The sequence below is a fragment of the Gossypium arboreum genome, chromosome 6 (genome assembly GCF_025698485.1).
Source record: "Gossypium arboreum isolate Shixiya-1 chromosome 6, ASM2569848v2, whole genome shotgun sequence".
In the NCBI taxonomy this organism is placed as follows: Eukaryota; Viridiplantae; Streptophyta; class Magnoliopsida; order Malvales; family Malvaceae; genus Gossypium; species Gossypium arboreum.
Window position 1 is genome coordinate 75,514,948 of NC_069075.1, and position 12,758 is coordinate 75,527,705.

The 12,758-nt window shown below is 35.6% G+C and overlaps 1 non-coding gene across 1 annotated transcript; it reads right to left on the reverse strand.

The window, feature by feature from the left end:
• Positions 1-4,937: 4,937 nt before the first annotated feature.
• LOC128294597 (small nucleolar RNA R71) lies at positions 4,938-5,044 on the reverse strand. The gene has a single exon (XR_008284905.1). It is a non-coding gene; the product is annotated as a small nucleolar RNA R71 (small nucleolar RNA).
• Positions 5,045-12,758: the final 7,714 nt, after the last annotated feature.

A 12,758-nucleotide genomic window follows, 5' to 3' on the forward strand; every position in this document is an offset into this window, starting at 1 on the left:
AGCTTCAAAATAGGTACTAGAGACAATATATATAAGATGTCTTTTTGGCTTGAAATGCCTTAGGTCATCCCTAAGTATTTCAATTCATGGATTCAATTTAGCCAAGTTTATCAATTTATAGAACCTATAATTCAATTAAACATGCATGATATTTATATATCTATTTATCATGTGGTATACTTAACATCTTAAATCTATTCACAATGTAATACTAGACTAATTAGAATCAATTAATATCAAACTCAATTTACATTTTATTCACAAAATCCTATTAACATGCTCCTAACCATTCACTTGTATTTCTACAGGCTCAAGCACATAGAAAACATGTCACATCTATATTTCTTTAAAGCTTGAATTTAAATGAGCTTTAGGATTTAATTAAGAAAAGTAGAGAGTTGACAAACTCTACTATGAATTTTGAAAAATTTTGTGATTGTTGGGTGAATATTCAAGTTCAATTCTGGTTTGGTTAAGATGGAACTGACTAGTTTGAAAGTGGGAGACGTAATAATTACTAATGATTAGATAAAAGAGATTGGGAGACCTTGTATATGAGTTATATATATTTGGATGAGAATGAACATTCTTGCAAAAGTAAATTCTCCTCAATTCTGTCTGCAAAATTTCTTCTTACCTGTACTGTCTTTTTCAGTTGTTCCGAAGAAGAAGAGAACTCAGGAGAGCTCTACATAGAGTAGACGTCGTAAAAATTGAAGTTTGGAAGTAGAGAAATTTAGAAACTGGTAAGCTTTTTAACTTTCTATGCTCAAGAATTAGAGAAAGAAGGAGGGTAAGGACTCCTAAGAAGTTGCTATAAATTGTGTTTTGGGTTATAAGTTTGAATGACTTCAATTTAACTGATGTATGGTTGTCGTGCTTAGTTGTCGGGACGATGGAGGCTCTAGCATTTGGAAAAGCTAAGTTGACGAGGACGAACGAGTTCAGGTGAGTTTCTATACTCTACCTTTTGGTGGTTGATAAAAATATGTTGTGACTGTTCTACGTTATCTGGATTTGTTGCTATGTGTGAAAATGTTGACTGAGCATGTTGTGGATGCATACTTTGTATAATTTTGATTGCTAAATGACAAGTTATAATCTTATGGTGATTGAGAAATTGGATTGTGTATTCTGTAACAAGCACCTTGCTTTTGTGTGTAAAGCAGGTTTATATTCTTTACAAAGTACAGATAAAATTTACCTTGGCAGGGTTGATAAAGTTAGGAATATTTGGTAGAATGGATGGATGGGTGGATGGTTAAGGGAATACAAGAGAGTTTAGCAGCATCGTATAAGGTTATAGACTGGCTTGCTAAAACAACAGTATGATGGTTATTAGTTGGCTCATTAGAGTGACTTTATCAACTCTATAAAGCGATACCACAATTAGGTCCTACAAGGAGACACCTCAAAAAATGTTTAATTATTCAATAGAATTAGAAGTCCGCTAGGATAATAAACATGGGGTATGATGTGTAAGACCATAGCTAGGCTATGGTAACAAAGGAAGTCCTCCAGGACAATAACATAAGGTGTACTCTGCAATACCATAGCTACGCTATTGCAACAAAGGAATTCCTCTAGGACAATAAACATAGGGTAAATTGTGTAAAACCATAGCTAGGCTATGACAACAAAGGAAGTCTGTTAGGACAATAAACATGGGGTATATTGTGTAAGACCATAGCTAGGCTATGGCAACAAAGGAAATCTGTCAGGACAACAAACATGGGGCATAATGTGTAAGACCATAGCTAGGTTATGACAAAAAATAAAGTCCACCACGAGGGTGAACCAGGAAGCTAATAGGACATGAAAAGGAAAATCATTGTATGAATCACATGGTGAGTAGTACAATTGGATGAATGATGCACGTCTGGTAACCTGGGTAAACAGGAAAGTAAGAACGTCCACCAACTATGAAAAGTAGAAAAGTCAGAAAGAGTGTTTGAGATGAAATTAAGGTTTAGAATCCTTCAAGTTGTGACGAAAAGAGGAATTAGGTATATGTGTTCTTAGTAAGGAAGAGGTAATAGAATGGATAGCTTCTTTGAGGTTTAGAGTAACCATTATTACTAGTTCACCAGTGGTTGGTGAGTAATATAACATTGGGTACAATAAATGAGTCAACAAGACAGAATCTAAGCTAAATGGTTTGATTAGTAAGTCCACTAGATATTTTTAAAGAAAGAGGATATCCAATTAAGACTTAGGGCTCTAGATGTTTGGAAAGAAATTTGGATTTTGGCATAACCTGAAACACAACTAAATCCAAGTCAAATAAAATAAATAAATAACTAAGATAAATAAATAAAACAATAAATCAAAGATTGAAACAATAAATAAGAAAATAAAGAAGATAGATGGAAAAGATAGAATGTGATATGTAGAAGTTCTAAGCCTCGGAAACACAAAAAATTCAACACTCCCTTCAGGCGGCTTTAATTTCCCCCCAAGATAGAAAACTTGGCAATAAAAAATTTGAAGATGATCCCCACAATTTGGAAAGATTGTTAAAACTCTTCTAAAAGAAACTCAAGAGAAATTCTTGTAAGAGAATTTATTAACTCAAAAGATAAGTTGAATAATAATGAATTGATTGATTTGTGTACAATGCAAATGCCTATATATAGGCTAGCTAAATAAATCTAAATAAAACTCTTTAGTATACTAGAACTCTAATTACTCTAAATTAGAAGTAGTTATAAACTAAAATTTCTTGTTGACATAAAACTCTTAAATAAATTAAACTACTTAATAATTATTAAAAATTTAGAATACTAAAATAATAAAATAATAAGAGTGATAAATACAATATCGAGCTCATAGATAATAAAAATTATGCCCAAAACACAAACCCAATTGATAGACCATAATATATACATATTTTTATCCTATGCTTGACATATTTTTGGATGATTTATCATAAGTTTTAGAGAATTTGATGCTCTTAATCCTTTAAATTCTTTTTTTATACTTAGGTGAGCATAGGAAGGTGAAACGAGCAAGAAATGGGCCAAAACGGACAAAATAGGCTTATCTCAGTATTCCACATGGCCTAGACACTTCCACATGGGTAGTCCACACGCTCGTGTGTGACACACGGGTAGGCCACACGCCCGTGTGGCATGGCAGTGTCGACATTAAACCAAGTCAGAATTGCACACGGCTTGAGCACCTTCACACGGACGTGGCACATGGCCGTGTCCCTGTCGAGCCAAAGTCTAATTCTATTCGGAAAAGGCTAATTTTGGGCTATTTTGGGCATTCCAAAATCTATATAAAGACCCTAGAAGAGGATCCAAGGGGACACACAGAGGAGAAGGCAGGAAATACTCAAGGACAACCATCGGAATCAGCTCAGAAGCCGGATCTACTTCAAGATTGAAGATCTCCACTCAATTTCCTTAGAAGTTCTTTAGGTTTCTTTATGTTTTGTTGTTTTCCCAATTTTGAGATGTTTTCCATTATTATGAACTGAACCCCCCTAAATACCTAAGGGAGATGAAACCTAGGACGTATCTTATTACTATTTGAATTATATGATAAATACTTGTTCTTATTCTTAATTGTGAGTTCTAATTCTTGCTTTAATATTTCAGGATATTAATTCATGTTTTTGATGTGCTTATTCAGTGGAGCAAAAGTCCCTGTTTAAGAGTAGATCATTCATAATTAAGCGGAGTTACATGCAATCCTAGAGATAGGACGACATAAATCTACCGGATTAGAGTCAAATCTAATAAGGGGATCCATAGATCGAGTTAATGTGACAATAGGGGTTTTAATTAGAAAGAGATTTCAATTAATCAACCTAGAGTTAGTTGTTCTTAGTCTTGGGAGAGATATTAACATAAATTAGGGATTTCTACGGATTAAGTCAAGTGAATAAATCGCCTAATTCAGAAGTGATAAGTGAAGTCTAAGTGGATTCTTCCTTGGGTATTGTCTTCTCCATCAGTTTTTCAAAGAATATTTTCCAACTTTTATCTCTATCGTATTCTTAGTTAGTTAGATAATTAAGTTTAGTTTAGAAAACATCCTTTAAATTCTTAGGCTAGATAATAAAAAGATAGTAATTACTAGCACTTTTAGTCCTCGTGGATACGATATTTTCGATCTAACCTCAACTATACTACTTTTCGATAGGTGCACTTGCCTTAGTCAAATTTTTAGTTAGTTTCATGACCATCAAGTTTTTGACGCCGTTGCCGGGGACTAAAATATTAGGAACGCTTAATTTTTATTACTTTAGCCATTCTTTATTTTTATTGCAATTTAATTTTGTTTTTGTTTTTGTTTTAATTACTAAATTTTGTTTTATTTACTTCTGGCAGGTTTTTATAGTTTATAACTAGAAGAAACCCGTCAGAACCTTTGCTTTTTGATAGTGAGATCGAGAGCACAGCTCGTAGAAACCAAAGAGAAATCAGGCGAAGCCTACAATACATAGAAGAAGAACGAGAGGGCAATATGCACACTAATACCGAGGAAATGGCTGAAAATCAGAATAATCTGCTGCCTCCTGTGGTTGCTGCAAATCTAGTAGATCAGAATCCCGCTCCTCGTACTATGTATGATTATGCTAAACCTACTTTAACAGAGGAACTGAATCGAGTATAGTTAGACCTATTGTTGCTGCAAATAATTTTGAACTGAAATCTAACTCGATTCAAATGATACAACAGTTTGTTCAGTTTGATGGTTTGCATGACGAGGATCCAAACACTCATTTAGCAAATTTTTTGGAATTCTGCGACACTTTTAAGATTAATGGTGTTTTTGGTGATGCCATTCACCTTCGGTTGTTTCCCTTTTTATTAAGGAATAAGGCTAAACAGTGGTTGAACTCGTTACCACGAGGGTCAATCACTACTTGGGAACAAATGACCGAAATTTTTTTACTTAAATACTTTCCGCCGGCCAAAACAGCTAAGTTAAGGAATGATATCTCTTCTTTTGTGCAGATGGATTTAGAAACATTTTATGATGCATGGGAAAGATACAAGGATCTATTGAAAAGGTGCCCTCACCATGGGTTGCCTCTTTGGCTACAAGTTTAAACTTTCCACAACAGTTTGAATCCCTCAACTAGATAAATGATCGACGCAACTGCCGGTGGAACCATTAATAATAAGACACTTGAAGAAGCTTATGAGTTCATAAAAGTGATGTCACTGAACAATTATCAGTGGCAAGTCATGAGGACAAAGCCAAAAAAAGCAGCCGACGTTTTTAATATTGATTCGATTACTATGCTCTCCAATCAGGTAGAACTTTTGAATAGAAAAATTGATGGTTTACTTGGTTCTACACAGGTTCATCTAGTAATGCAATGCGATGCAAGTGGAGGTGGAACGAGCAATTCAGAATATCCATCCTATGGCCCTAACATGGAGAACGAGCAAATGAATTATATGGGTAATAATCCTCAGCCTCAAAATAATCCTTATAGTAACACTTACAATGCAGGTTGAAGGAACTACCGAAATTTCTCATAGGAAGGCCAAGGCAATCAGAGACCACCACCCCCTCCAAGCTTCCAACAACAACCTTACCAGCAAGAGAAAAAGCCGAACCTTAAGGAGATGATGACAAAGTTTATTTCAGTAGCGGAGACTCATTTTCAGAACACTGAAACTACACTTAAAAATCAGCAAGCATCAATTCAGGGGCTCGAGAATCAAATAGGATAGCTGGCTAAGATGATTTTAGAGAAACCACTGGGGAGTCTACCTAGTAACACCAAACCCAATCCAAAAAAGCATGTGAAAGCAGTTACATTAAGGAATGAGAAGGTGTTAGCTGAATCTCAAAAGAAGCTGCCACCAGAAGCTGACAAAAAAGAAGATGATGAGGTAAAACCTGAAAACAATGAAAAACTGGTGTTGAGGGAATATAAACCACCAATCCCGTACCCAGCAAAGTTGAAGAAAGACCGCATGGATGCACAATTCGATAAATTTCTTGAACTGTTTAAACAACTACATATTAACTTACCTTTTTTTGAAGCTATCTCGCAGATGCCTACATACACAAAATTTTTGAAGGAGCTTCTAAAAAATAAAAGGAAGTTTGAAGAATTGTCTATAGTAGAACTCAACGAGGAGTGTTTAGCCATACTCCAAAATAAACTGCCAACCAAACTGAAAGATCCAAGAAGTTTTACTATTCCCTGCTTAATTGGTAGTTTAAATGTTGAGAAGGCACTAGCTGATTTAGGAGTTAGCATTAATCTGATGCCCTACAAAATGTTCAAGAAACTTGGCCTCGGGGAACCAAAACCTATTAGGATGAGTATTCAAATAGCTGAGAGATTTGTTAAATATCCTAGGGGTATTATAAAGGATGTACTTGTAAAAGTAGATAAATTCTTATTCTCTGTTGATTTTCTTGTGCTTGACATGGATGAGGACGTTGAGGTGCCTTTAATTTTAGGTCGCCCATTTTTAGCCACTGCTAGGGCTGTTGTTGATGTGGGTGATGGTAAACTTGTGCTTAGGGTAGGTGACAAAGAGATTATTTTTAAAATTTATAATGCCATGAGATTTTCTAGGGAACAGGATGATTCATGTTATTTTATTGACTCTATTGATCATGCTACTCAAGATTCTTTACAGGAAATCGTACATAAGGACACGTTGAAACTGTGTCTTGCCCAAGGAGAGGAGGTAAACAATGATGATTCTGCGATAGGTAAGATAAAAGCTGAATTAAATCCTAATGAGCCTTCACTGAGACAGAAGAGCTACGAGGGTATTGAGGTAAACAATGAATTAAAATTAAAGCCCTCTATTGAAGAACCTCCTAAATTGGAATTAAAACAACTGCCATATCACTTAGAATATGTGTTTCTTGGAAATAATTCCATATTACAAGTGATTATTGCTTCAGATTTACAGCCAACCAAAAAGGACAAGTTACTCTAAGTGTTGAAGGAGCACAAAAGAGCCATAGCTTGGAAGATTTCTGACATAAGAGGGATCAGTCCTTCTTTTTACACACATAAAATTTTAATGGAAGATGAATATAAACCTTGTGTACAAGCTCAAAGGCGACTGAATCCCAACATGAAAGAAGTTGTAAAAGCCTAGGTAATTAAACTTCTAGATGCTAGAATTATTTATCTTATTTCTGATAGTTCTTGGGTGAGCCTTGTGCAGGTTGTTCCTAAGAAAAGAGGCATGACTGTTGTGGCCAATGAGAAGAACGAATTAATTCCAAAGCAAACAGTCACAGGACGGAGAGTTTGCATTGACTATAGGAAATCAAACGATGCCACAAGAAAAGACCAATTTCCCTTACCGTTCATTGATCAGATGTTGGAAAGATTATCTGGGCATATGTATTATTGCTTCCTAGATGGACTCTCTGGTTACTTCCAAATCCCAATAGCTCCTGAGGACCAAGAGAAAACAACATTTACATGTCTATACAGTACGTTTGCTTATCGACGAATGCCTTTTAGATTATATTATGCTCTTGTTACTTTTCAGCGATGCATGTTGGTCATTTTTGATGAACTCGTGGAAGACATTATGGAGGTATTTATGGATGATTTCTCGGTATTCGGTAACTCTTTCCATCTTTTCCTTAAAAATTTAAAACGAGTTCTAATGAGATGTGAGGAAACGAACCTAGTACTGAATTGGAAAAAATGTCACTTCATGGTTCGTGAAGGGATTGTGTTAGGCCACAAAGTTTCTAGTAAGGGAATCGAGGTTGACAAAGCAAAAGTTGAAACTATTGAGAAATTACGTCCCCCTAGTTCAGTTAAGGCTATTCGAAGCTTTTTAGGTCATGCTGGATTTTATAGAAGGTTTATTAAAGAATTTTTCTAAAATAACTAAGCCTTTAACGAATTTACTAAAAAAAGATGTGCCTTTTAGTTTCAGTTAGGAATGTTTAGAAGCATTTAATACTCTTAAAGATAAATTAATTAATGCTCTAATTGTAGTTGCACCTGATTGGAATCTACCCTTTGAACTAATGTGTGATGTGAGTGATTTTGTAGTGGGTGTGGTTCTTGGACAGCGAAAAGACAAGCATTTTCAACCAATCTATTATGCTAGCAAAACTTTGACAGCCGCACAAGAAAATTATACGACGACTGAAAAAGAATTGTTGGCTGTGGTTTTTGCATTCGATAAATTTAGACCATATGTAATATTATTTAAAGTTGTCGTTTGCACTGACCATTCAGCTCTTCGATACCTCCTTACTAAAATAGATGCAAAACCTCGACCAATAAGATGGATTTTATTGTTTCAGGAATTCGATTTAGAAATTCAAGATAAGAAAGGAGCAGAAAATCTTGCAGCAGATCATCTATCTAGATTAGAAAACCCACATCTCAAGGAACTTGGCAAATAGGGGATAAATGACTCATTCCTTGAAGAACAACTCTTTGCTACATCTGACTCTGAGGAACCTTGGTTTGCAGATATTGCAAATTATTTAGCTGCTAACGTTGCACCAAAAGGGTTGACACATTAGCAAAAGAAACGCTTCTTTACTGATGTGAAAAACTACTTTTAGGAAGATCCTTTTCTTTTTTGTATATGTACAGATCAAGTCATTAGAATAAGCGTTACGAAGTCAAAAGCAATTAGAATCTGGGAACATTGCCATTCAGGACTGACTGGAGGACATTACAGTGGGACTAGGACCGCACATAGAACACCCAAATCAGGTTTTTATTAGCCCACACAATTTAAAGACGCCAACAGGTATGTTACTTCTTGTGATAAATGCCAACGAACAGGTAATATCTCCAAACGTGATGAAATGCCTCAAACGTACATGCTTTCATGTGAAATATTTGATGTATGGGGTATTGACTTCATGGGTCCATTCCCTAGCTCATTTGGGAATAAATATATCTTAGTCGCCGTTGATTATATGTCTAAATGGGTGGAAGCCCAAGCCTTACCTATTAATGATGCTAGAGTGGTGGTAAGGTTCCTTAACAAACTCTTCTTTCAATTTGAAACACCTAAAACAATTATCAGTGATAGGGGTACTCATTTTTGTAATGCTCAATTTGATAAAACCTTTAAAAAATATAGAGTTTACCATAGAAAAGCTACCCCTTACGATCCTCAAACTAGTGGACAAGTTGAAGTCGCGAATCGAGAGCTCAAATGTATCTTAGAAAAGACTGTAGAGTCAAATAGGAAGGATTGGGAAAATAAAATAGATGATGCTTTATGCGCTGATAGAATTGCTTTTAAGGCCCCCATATGTGACAGCTAAACCGAGTCACCAAATTATTTGAATATGATATTTATTGTCTAAAGTATGTGATTATGAATGTGTGAAAGTTTTAAGCTCCAATTTAGTAAATTGCATGTGAATTTAGTCAATAGGACTTAGGTGTGACACTTTTGAAATGTGATAGGTTAATCTATAAGGATCAATTAGTGCATGAAATCAAAGAGTGGACTTGCATGTCAATTTTCCCCCCCTAATTAGTAGTGGCCGGCCATGAGCATGAGGGTGGACAAATTGTTATGGCTAAAACATGTCATAAACATGTTGGGTTTATGCTTTATGTTAGGAATAATAAAATAAAGAACATGGGCAATAAAATATTAGTGTTAGTAGGAGGAGAAACAAAAAAAAATGTATGTGGTTGTCCCCATTGTGCCGTACCTAGAAGAAAAAAAAAGAAAAAAAAAAGCTCTCATGTTGTTCTTGGCCGAATAGAAGAAAGAAAAGAAGGAAATGGATCTTTGAGAAAAATCGGCTATGGTGGGTTGCTAGACTAAGGTATGTTTAATGTTGCTTTGAAAGTTCATACATCCCTTGGATGATTAGTCTAAATTCTAACTATCTCATGGATGGATTTGGGGTTATTAGAGAGTTAGTATTCAACTAAGAGGCTTCAACAGTTTCGGTTGAAGCCTTGATACTATTAGCATGTTAGCTATATGGATGTGTTATGATGCTTGAGGTGTTAGATAAATTTGAACTCATCACCAAGTTCTTTAAGCAACCCAAGTTAAAAGTTTCGGTATTGAGGTATCTTGAGCATTCGGCCATGGTAGGAAGTAGAAGAAAAATATGGTTGTTGTTAGATGAAGTGGAGTCTAACAAATGAGCACATATGTGCATTAGTTGCTAGATGGAGAAGAATCGGCTAGCAAGTTGTGTGCTAAGGCCGAATATAATTTTGAACATTATTGAGTAATGTATGTGTTTTGGAATTGATGGAATGGAGAGTATGCTTAAATTGTGTTATGAACAATTATATGTTAAATCAAGGTTTACTAAGCTAGCTATTAAGGTGAAGTGCAAATGTTAGTATTTGATTTCTAGTGTATATATGTGTATTAGCCGAGTTTTGAACTTGAAACAAGATGATATATAATCAATACAAGTAACCATACTTGTAGGAAGTATTAAGCATATAATCGACCTCAACATAGACATGCATATTCGGCCATAGGAAGAAGATTGGTGTTGCATGTATTCGGTTAGAGGCAAGCATATTGATGCTTTTATCTTGGCTTAGACAATCGGCTAAAAGGGAGTGTGGGTTAATATGTTGAGTTGATTCATGATTTCATATGTATGTGACTTTAATGTCTAATGTATATATATATGGGCTAAGTACCTTGAGTTCCTCTTTTCGATGCTCAAATGATTAAATCAATTTATTTGTTTAATTAAGCTCAAGAGCAAAGGGGAACTAAATCCGATAAAGGGAAGGAAAAAGTGGTCGAATAGCCATCGAAATCGTTCGACAACATCCGAGGTAAGTTTTTGATAATGAAACTTAGTTTACGATTTGATTAAGTCATGACGTATGAGCATAACAAATATACGGTGATATGATGATTCTACTTGAATTATATGTTGAGTTAATTAGTCTATACGTATGACGGGTAGCCGTATGTGCATAGAGATCGTGTCATAAAGCAAACTAAACCATGTTGTTTGTATGTGGCTAGTGAGCCGAAAATGGGATTGCTTAATCGTGACTTGTGTTTGAACTCTAATTATGAAAATGAAATATGGATGTGTCATGATTTATTGATATGTGCATGAATATTTGGATGATAACCGGGCTAAGTCCGAAGGCATTTGCACTAGTGACTAGTTCGGGCTAAGTCCGAAGGCATTTGTGCGAGTTACTATATCCGGGCTAAGTCCCGAAGGCATTTGTGCGAGTTACTATATCCGGGATAAGTCCCGAAGGCATTTGTCCGAGTTACTATATCCGGGCTAAGTCCCGAAGGCATTGGTGCGAGTTACTATATCCGGGCTATGTCCCGAAGGCATTCGAGCAAGTAGCTATATCCGGTTAAATCCCGAAGGTACTTGGCTTGGGAATGAGCGACCTTGCTGCAATAGTTTCAATTAATACGCTCGTAAGATCCCAGCGATGAGGTATGTTTCGTATATGCATTGAATTAGTTGATCCCTTACAAATAGTATTCGCTCAGTCGATAAATGAGCTACCGGCCTTTGGCTAAGTTGATCTTTTGTGTATGAATATAAGGGTTGGTAATGTGAAGTAAGTATGATATTGAGAATTTGTGCATATGAAATTATCCGTTTAGCCATATGAATGCTACATTTTAGTTGTGTCTAATTTCATGGCTCAAAACTTACTAAGCATTTAATGCTTACTCCGTTTCTTTGAATCTCTGTTTTATAGATTTTGGTTCGTCAGCTATCGGACTCGGGATTGTCGAAGTCGAAGTTGTCCACACTATCAAAGCCCCTTTTGGTACACTTTTGGTTGAACTTTGAAATGGCATGTATAGGACTACCCTTTTTGATGTTGGTCATGTACCTTTCGATATTGTACAAATTTGGATAGCCATGCGAAAATGGCTTATATACATATTTCGAGTATAATGTTATAATCATCTTGTATGTATATGGTTATTGAGAGGTGTGGATATGCTTGGCAATGATTGGCCATTGGGATGGTTAATCATGATCATAATTTTTGCTATATATGCTAAAGGGCTCGTTGAATCATGGAAACTATGAAATAGGTAAAGTCTACCTTAAAGGCAGATGCTGACAGCAGCAGTGGCGTAAGTTTGAAAAATCACTAAAAATAGTGAAAATGGAATTAAATGGTGAATAAATTATTTAATCAAACCTTGATGAATCTACTTTCATACGGAAGAAACGAAACAATCATATGAGTTGTATTTTAAGGGATATTTAAGTTTCCGTGGAACAGGGCCAGAGCGATTTCTGGATCCCCTGATCTGACTTTGGAAATTCATTATAAATTAACCAGAGATAATTAGAAGTCATGCCATATATGTATAGATTCCTTTTTGAGTCTAGTTTCAATAGAAACAAACGGCATAAGTATTGAAGCCCTGTACAGGGAGATATATAAGTCGTAATGCAAGAAGGTCAGAGCAGTCGAACCCTGTAACAGGGGAGACTTTAACTAATAAACTGTACTAATTGGCTCGACCAAAAATTCTAGAAAAATTTTTTTTATATGGATATATGAGTCTAGTTTCAGGGAAAATTTACAGAATAAGTTTTCGAGCTTTGGAACTCGAGATATGATTTTGAAAGTGGCTGTGATGCAGTTAGCCAGCATGTCTGGAAATTTAAAATGGACTGTGCAAATAAGTGAATTAAGTCTGTTAACCCCTCGTGTCCGACTCCGGCAAGGTCTCGGGTACGGGGTGTTACAATTTTATTGGTATTAGAGCTACGGTTTAGTCGATTCTAGGACTACCGTAATACGTTCGGGTCTAGCTATACATGCC